The sequence below is a fragment of the Lagopus muta genome, chromosome 3 (assembly GCF_023343835.1).
Source record: "Lagopus muta isolate bLagMut1 chromosome 3, bLagMut1 primary, whole genome shotgun sequence".
Classification (NCBI taxonomy): domain Eukaryota; kingdom Metazoa; phylum Chordata; class Aves; order Galliformes; family Phasianidae; genus Lagopus; species Lagopus muta.
In genome coordinates, this window is record NC_064435.1 from 57,560,829 (window position 1) to 57,569,076 (window position 8,248).

The following is an 8,248-nucleotide window of genomic DNA, read 5'->3' on the forward strand; positions in this document are numbered from 1 at the left end:
AGCTCCAAGCTATGCAAGGCTGTCATGAAGAAAGGAGTCTTCAAGGTGGTTAACGGTACTGTTAAAGTAACGTGTCTAACTTAACAAAGACAGTAAGGGCAAGAATTGTAACTTATATTGAATCCTTCTGAAATTTAGACTAACACCTTATTTGCAGAGCAACAAATCTTTCAGTTGTCCTGTTAGTTGCTGGGTCTCTTAAAGATACTTTGGCCTTAAAATATTTCTCATCTATAGAACAGACAGTAGAAACAGAAAAATCCATTTCTCCTTGCCCTATACACTTACACTCCACATTACTGGAACATGAAGACTAGAATATTAAACATTGTTCTAGTACAGAAAACTTGAGCTTTCCTGTTGAGTCCATTAAGCAGTGATACTGGATAAACCGTTTACCTGAACCACATAAGTCAGAAATGAGAATTCTCCATACAGGATCCATCCTTACACATCATCATTAGCAGACTTTACCCAAAGACAACAGAGTGGAACTTGCTGTTTCCTACTAAAATTCACACAGCAACACAGAAGTTACACAATATAAACTAGCTAAGAAGTGCAGCAAAATAGCTTAGCCTTCAACTGCATGCATCTGTGCAGTCACACCTGCCTAAATCAAGCAGTCCTACAGCTGGCTGTTGGTGAGAAGGACCAGTTTGGCTTTTAAATTTATTATCTGGCTATGTGTAGTAATGTAATACTGAACTTAGCACTGACTAATTCACCCTGTCCTGTTTTATTTTTGTTGTTTCGTGGGGTTTTTTTAGAAAAGACTTTGTGGGTGAGTCTATATCAGATAGATTGGGTCTATCTCAGTAAATATTTTAAATATTTAAAAATACAGGAAAACAAAAGAAAATAAAAAAACTGCAAGACTTGAATAAGGTAGAAGGAAAGAATCCCCTGCCAGAGTGGTCAGAGGATTTTCTCATCACAGTGTTTGTACTACGGCCTCCACCTGGAGCTCCAAGTAACTTGGAAAATCTTCCTAAATCTCAGAGAGAACTCAGCTCCTTCAGTTCTCCAGAAGATAAGGCATCCCTACTGATAAGTATACAAAGTACCAATGATGAGCTGGCAACTGACTAGAGACCTTCATAAGGCCTTGAGAGGCTAGCTGATGTCAAAAGAGCAAATAACCCAGCCAAGTTCAACACAACACTCAAGAACATGAGCTCACAACCCCCACAACGGTACTGCTCACTTCTTCAGTGACTAACCCCAAAGAGAAACTTGCCAAAAAGCAGAGAGATAGAAAGAAAAGACAAGTGAACATCCAACCAGATTCACACAGCTGTGCACGTACTCATCAGCCAGTTACCTATGAAGAGGACAGGAAGAAGAGAACCTTTAGAATGCTGGAAAAGCAGTCACTAGAGTTAGTTTGTCCTTCCACATTAGGTGGAAATTCACAAAGCAGTATTTAAAGCACAACACCTTGTTCAGCATTAACTAAGAAGTACATGAATAAAAGGGAAATAATTTCCCCAGGTCAGAAGCAAGGGAGATTAAGAAATAATGCTTTTCTTTTTCATTTTTTTTTCTCCACGCTAAGCCCATCTAACCCCTAAACATGAACTTTGAGTCTTGCTATAATATAAATAATAAACCTACTATGCACCAATGGAGAGGGGATCTGGAATCATGCTTGCATGTCTAAACTGGAGAGATAAGTGTCTGGAGCCAAAACAGTAAGTGTTCTGATTTTTCATGACAAATTCACTATACTAGCAATTAAATACTTTTAAAAAGGACAACTATCATGCTACATCGCATCTGACAGTACAAAGGAAAAGGATAAATAAAAAGCATTGCCTGGAAATACCACACTTTAATGCTAGAAACACAAAATTCTATACTATAACACAATTCTATTGGAACTTACCTTTTAGACAAACTGCTAAATGAATCTTAAATATAAATAATTGAGGGAGAGGGGAGTAAAACCACAATTTTGTCAAAATGAAAACCCAAAGTATTAGGTGTCATAGAAAATGCACGTCATTCTTCCATAAATAAAGTTGTTAAGCAGATTTACTGTGAAACAATTTATGCTGTGTTACATAAATGGCAAAATTCTTCAGTCTCCTTGATTGTAAAGAACAAACCTGTGAAAAGAATCCACTTTTACTACCAGTCACACCATATATTTAACAGGTGTCTATTTTACACACAAGCCTTGCAGATACACAAATAAACACATAAAATGTCAAAAGTATCAGCTATTCTAATAACTTTCTTTTTTCCATCTTTTTCTTTTCCCCCTAAAGAGATGAATAATTGCCTTATTAGACCTGGGTGGATATTTCTTTCTAATTTCTTTACAAGCAAATTGAAATTTGGCAGTGAGCAGAAGTGTTTACAATGCACAGAACACAGTTGTCTAGTTACTAACAAGCTACTCCTACTGTAAAAGTGTTCTATCAAGGACTCTCATATCAAGTATAGCATGAAGTATATCCATTATAGGGAATAAGCTTTCTCACTGGCCTATTGCTTAACTGCTTCCAAGGCAACACTGAGAAGTCAAGTTGGAGAGCCATAGTTGTTACTGGTTATAATCCAGAAATCAAAATAAAATACTAATAAATCAACAAGAAGGTCAAAACTAGACGTGAGCTTAAAAGTATAAAATAAAAAACTCAAAAGGTTGGAAGGAACAGATGGGGAGAAGAATAGGATTTAAGTGAGAGAAAGATTTAAAAATCAAGAGTGAACAATGCAAAAACTGCTTTCAAGGAGCTAAAAGCATATAGAAGCATAGAATTTTAGAATCACCAAGGTTGGAAAAGACATCTAAGATCATGCAGTCCAGCTGTCCACTGAATCATTAGAAACCAGAATGTCCATTTAATTTCCACCAAGTATTGAGGACTGAAGGCAAAGAATGTTAACAGAATGGTTGAATGGAACCCAGCTTTCGTTTGCAGAAAGTATGACAGCAGATAACAAGTGCTGAATGAGTAGGAGGACTACAAGTTATGCCTTGCACAGCATGTCTGTAATCAATGCCTGTGATTAGCCATTATTTTTTTATGAGTACTCCTGTACATTTTCTGATATTAGATTTGTTTGTTCAGTCTGAAGGCAAAATCTCAACCAAAGCTATCTGTCCCCCAAATTTCAAGCAGTTGTAACTGAAAAAGCAATACACCTTTCCAATCACGCCATCTTGCCAGCCTAGTATTTAGTTTCTATGCACATCCACACAAACAAAAATATCAGGTGTTCAGTTGTCTCTGGAGAGAGTGACCACAGTCATAGCTGGGCTGTTTTGAAATCAGTGAAAGAATTGGAGATCATTCTTCTTATATGCTTGGCCTATACACTTGTGTCAAAAAGGCTGAAGGTAGGCAGAAGATAAATGTAATGAGAAAATACGATGCTGTCTGTTTAGTGGGTTGCCATGTCACCACGCACTGCTAATACCAGCACATGAATTCAAAAATAGCATGTGCTCTTCTGCCTTCCCAGATGCTGGAAATGAAGAATTTGAGCAGCAAAGAGGCACATGTAAAATGGTTTCCTCCAAAAGCCCACTGTCTGTCTGGCTGCAGCATACCAACAGGACCTCCTAGTTGGCAACACACCTAGGAAACTGGCGTTGCTCTACTTTTTTTTTTATGCCTAGAACACCCAGAAGATATTTCATTCTAGCAGAAGTGTTTTTCTTCTGTTCTCATGCTGTCCTCTTCTATACCCCATTACTGCTCAGCCTCTGAGATCTGAGCTCCAAAGGCATTTTACCCTTGCAATACAGAAGCAAATGATTATGCAAAATACTGCTATGATGTTCACTCTTCCAATCAAGACATTACATGGTTGTGGCTGCAAGATCATTTATAAGAGTTGATTATTTTATTTTTTTTAATTAAGCAGTTCCTGAAACTGTTATAGATGTTAGATTTCTAATTGTTTTAGTTGTTTTCACCGATCACTAAGGATGATTGGCTGGCAGATGTTATCAATCAGTCTGCAAAGATTTGCACAGTACTGTGTTTCCAAAAAATGTGCAGTGAATATTCAAGACTCCATCCTGACTGGGTACCCTAATTAGTCTGTCTGATTGGATCTTGTCTTCTATTTTCAACCTGTTCACTAGCAGCAAAGATGTCACTCAGTTTCAGACTCAGTTCAAGTAAAATTTCAACGTGTATAAGAACAGAACCTAAAAAAAGTGAGGCATATAAATTAATAACAATGAAAATTCTTAATAAATAAAAAAAAACCTCTCAATGACTTCTATCTTACATTTGTCTCCATTTGCTATCTGAATCCAAATTATAGTCTCAGTTTTTCCACCAATAATACATGTATGCTTATGTTTGCTTTCTTGTGTTTTACAGTGTTTATTAGAATATCTTTAAATTCATATAAAACACTCTGTGCATTCATTAGTTGGGGCTACATAAAATCTTCATAGAAGCAAAGCAGAAGCTTTTGTTGGCATTGGTGCTTTCAAGGCGTTCCTGTTTACAAAGACTCTGAATTTTCTATTTACCGATACCTTCAGGTCTCATCTTCCAGAAAAATCTTGAAATCAACAAATAGGTATTTGACCTTCCTATTTGCTCTGTTTGTAGTACAGTTAATACCTTATTGAAAACAAAATCATAAAACTAAACAAACAAAAATCCCAGACATTTCTGGTTTGACTGCCTTCAATAAATGCAAAGTTATAAAAGAAATCTGTCAGTTATAAAAGGGAGTAGGCTTCACTTCTAATGCAAGAAGTAAACTTCGATTTCAGGAGAAATTTACCCTGAGACAACTGTATTAGTCAATACATAAAATAATGACAGTTCTTAGGGAGTAAGGGAATTAGAGATTACTGATGTATCACAGGCTGCCAGAATTACAAACGTGGGGACTTGAACAAAATTTGTTCTGAGCAGTAAGTTCAGTGAGCCTGGAAATTCTCTCCCCACTTCCAATTCTCCCAAAATATGAGAGGGGGGAAAAAAGAAAAAAAAAGAAAAAAAGAAAGCAAGATTGAGTTTACCTGAGCCATATGGAGCAGACTTAGTCAATTGAGGACAGAAATCTCAGAACTGTTAACTGCAGTTTTCCGTTAAATGAAACAAATAAGTAAATAAATAAAAGATTAACTACTATATTTTTCCTTTTTAAAGTAGTTTGGGAGAAAAAAAAAATCTTTCCTGTTTTCAAGCATTCAGAATGCATTTTTTGACCACCGTTTCCCAATTCAAGACATAACGTATTCTTTCCTTTGACAGCTGAGATCTGAGAGGATCACCCATAACCTGACTCCAGAGCTACTGGATTTAAAGCTCAGAGAAAGCCACCTACTTTTCTCCCTCAGAAGACTACAAGTTGTACAAAAATTTGAACATTGAGAGTTCCACAGGACCTAAGACATGGACATTCCCAACCTAAAAAGACAAATGCTCAATAGTACAGGCGCTGCTATATATTCAAATAACTTTCAGATGTCCCAAGTGATCAAAGAGTACCAAGATACAAAAGTTTCAATCTGTTATCAACGTGCTAATGCACTCTGAAGCTGAGTAAAACAAAATGGTCAAAGAAACTCAATTCAAAGTTACATTTCAGTGTTTTTCTCATTCATTTTCCACATTTCTGTATGCAGACTTTTCCCGTGCTGCCAGAATAGACCTATGACTTAATGCAATATAAAGTTATGCTTTGAATCTAATTTTGGCATAGTTCCATGCAGTTCTTGCTCTGTTTCCTTAAATAAAAAAATACATTAATTGCTCAGGTACAGTCTTAAGCAAATACAGTGTTTTGAGTATTGCTGCTTCTTGGACGAGCAGATTTGTACATTTTCTACATTGCAATCTACAGAAATGCACCACAAATCTGAAATTTCATAAAACCCAGAATAAAGTGACCAAATCCACTTTCAGCATTATGGGACAGGAAACAAAAACGTTCCCACTTTGTAATCTATTATAAATTTCTACCATTTGTAGCTGAAATCAAGATCTGGACCACTGACTATATTTTCCTCATTTGTTTCCCATGAAAACCAGTTCTGGGTAGGTGTCCATAGCAGAGATTAGTCTGTTTGTTTCAGTTGTTTGACCTACTTTGCATCAGTTTTAGTAAACAGCAGTGTGCCTTCCATTTTTCCTTCTCAGACGTTTCCTTTCTTCTTAGAGAAAGCTTTTAAAAAAAAAAGTAAAAAAAAAAAGTAAGTGCTTTCTTCATGAGTCTTCGGCCTTACGTAGTGGCCTGTCCTCCCAGTGTCCTTCCCCAGGCCCCGAGTCATGCATCACTCATCTTGTCACATTGAACTCCAGATGCTCCTACCCTAGAGAATGCTCTGACTCTGGCAATTTTTCTTCATTCTCACTAACAATTTGGTAATGAAATATTGATTTTTAGTTAGATTCATATTGATGCTATTAGGTTTGCATTGATAAATCATGCTGGCCTCCTGTCTGAGAGGCTAGAAAGTGCTACACTGAACCCTGGAGATTACAATCAACTCATTGATGTGTTAATTTGATGGATTTTTTCGTTCTCTTAGAAGGAGTAGGAGGGGTAGGGGAAGATTTTTCAGTATGGCTGTTGTAAAGTTTTCACAGCAAAATCTGGGATGGTAATTGTGGATTTTTCTGCGTGCATTCACTTTTAAAGTATCTTTCTGCCTATTTGTCCAGAACATAAAAAGAAAGGAGGGGGGAGAAGGACTCGGGGGTTGAGAGGATATGACACACCTTGTAAACAGAGCTCCAGACTCCCACATGGAGTGGAAAAAATAGGAACAGTTAAATCCCAATTAAACCGTTCAGAGGTCGTAGTCGGAAAGCATTTCCTTCTGCTAAACAGGTCTTCATGTAGCGCTAAATCCCAGGTGAGGTGAAAATGCTGTAGAAACAGGAACCCCCTCTTCTGCTGGCTCCACTCTACCTGGAGAAGCAGCAGTAGGAGGATTACCCCCTCTCCCTCCAACAAAGTGCCACTTAGGGAGCCACTGTCCAAATGCATCTGCAGCCTATTTAAAACAGCTTTCATTGATGGTACTTAATGTCTGTCATTAAGGGACAATGCACGCCGAACCAAAGGATTACGCTGTGAATTCTTTCAAAGACACAGTGTTCAGTGGGGGTACAGCAGTCACTACAGCAGAGGATGAAAAGGCTTTCAGGGGACACCTAAGTCAAAATCTGCTGTATCATTATTCTGTAAAGAAAGCCGTTTCACATTTGGACATTGGCTTCCTTGTTTTCCCTGAAAGTCAATCATCTACACCTCTACCTGCATGCCCCCCAGCTCCAGAGCATGGTAGCAAAGCCTGTTCAACAAGAGACTGATTCTGTATGTAGAACAGACTGAAACTCTGCTTTATTAGTAAAATCTTCCCTTCATTTAAATGGTCTCTCAAATCCTTAAACCAGATGTACCTTTGTTTCTTTTCAGTATTCTCATCCTTTTTTTTTTTTTTTGCCCTTTTAGAAGAACACTGGTGGTCAGCCTGCCAGGTCAATGACATCTTCACCAACTCCAAATATCACACAGAGCCTATGTTGGACCAAGGGAACTACCAGAAGAGCCTCACTGAACGACAGTCCACCTACCTTTGATTAATAATTATTGTATAGAGTTGGGGGAGGGGGAGTGATTTGAAGAAACTCCATTATCAACTTCTGCCCTTCCAAGAGTCTTCTCTACTCCATTCAAGGTTGAACCATTAAAAATAATACTGCTACTGCATGTAGGGCAGTTTATTATTATCTTATTCTGTTTTGGTGTCAGCTGAAAGAATGGAGGAAAAGAAAAAATAAGTCTATTCTTACCATGAGGAAATGGGCTCCTTTTTCTTGTAACCAGCTTAAATAAGCCACATATGTATTAGGACATTTTCTAATTAACTTCACTTAAAGACTCCCTCACCTCTTCTCTCTCCTTCCTCTCCCTCCCACATGAAAGCAGAGTCCTGTCTTGAAGAAATATGTCCCAATACATAAGGAGGCAATCATCTGTACCTTCAAAGATGATGTCAGTGATGAAACTGTTAGTTAAATTCTGTTGTACTATTGACGTCTTAATGCCACAAACCCAGCTGGTACGAGATCAGTAACGTAAACAGCTGAGTTCAGATTAATCTCTTTGAACCTCACTGCTGAGCTGAAACCTCGGTTTGACAGTCTAAACTGCCAGCTTCATCTTCTTCTCCAGTTATACAGCAGGTAAATGCTTTAAAATAAATAAATAAACAAAGCAGCCTGCTAATGTGAAAAGGTTTCACATGTAG

General features: G+C 37.6%; 1 long non-coding RNA gene across 1 annotated transcript; it reads right to left on the reverse strand.

The window, feature by feature from the left end:
- Nucleotides 1-4,336: 4,336 nt before the first annotated feature.
- Nucleotides 4,337-8,042, reverse strand: LOC125690773 (uncharacterized). Its single transcript, XR_007375787.1, has 3 exons — nt 7,791-8,042; nt 6,711-6,903; nt 4,337-6,153 (listed from the first exon to the last, which is right to left on the reverse strand). It is a non-coding gene; the product is annotated as an uncharacterized LOC125690773 (long non-coding RNA).
- Nucleotides 8,043-8,248: the final 206 nt, after the last annotated feature.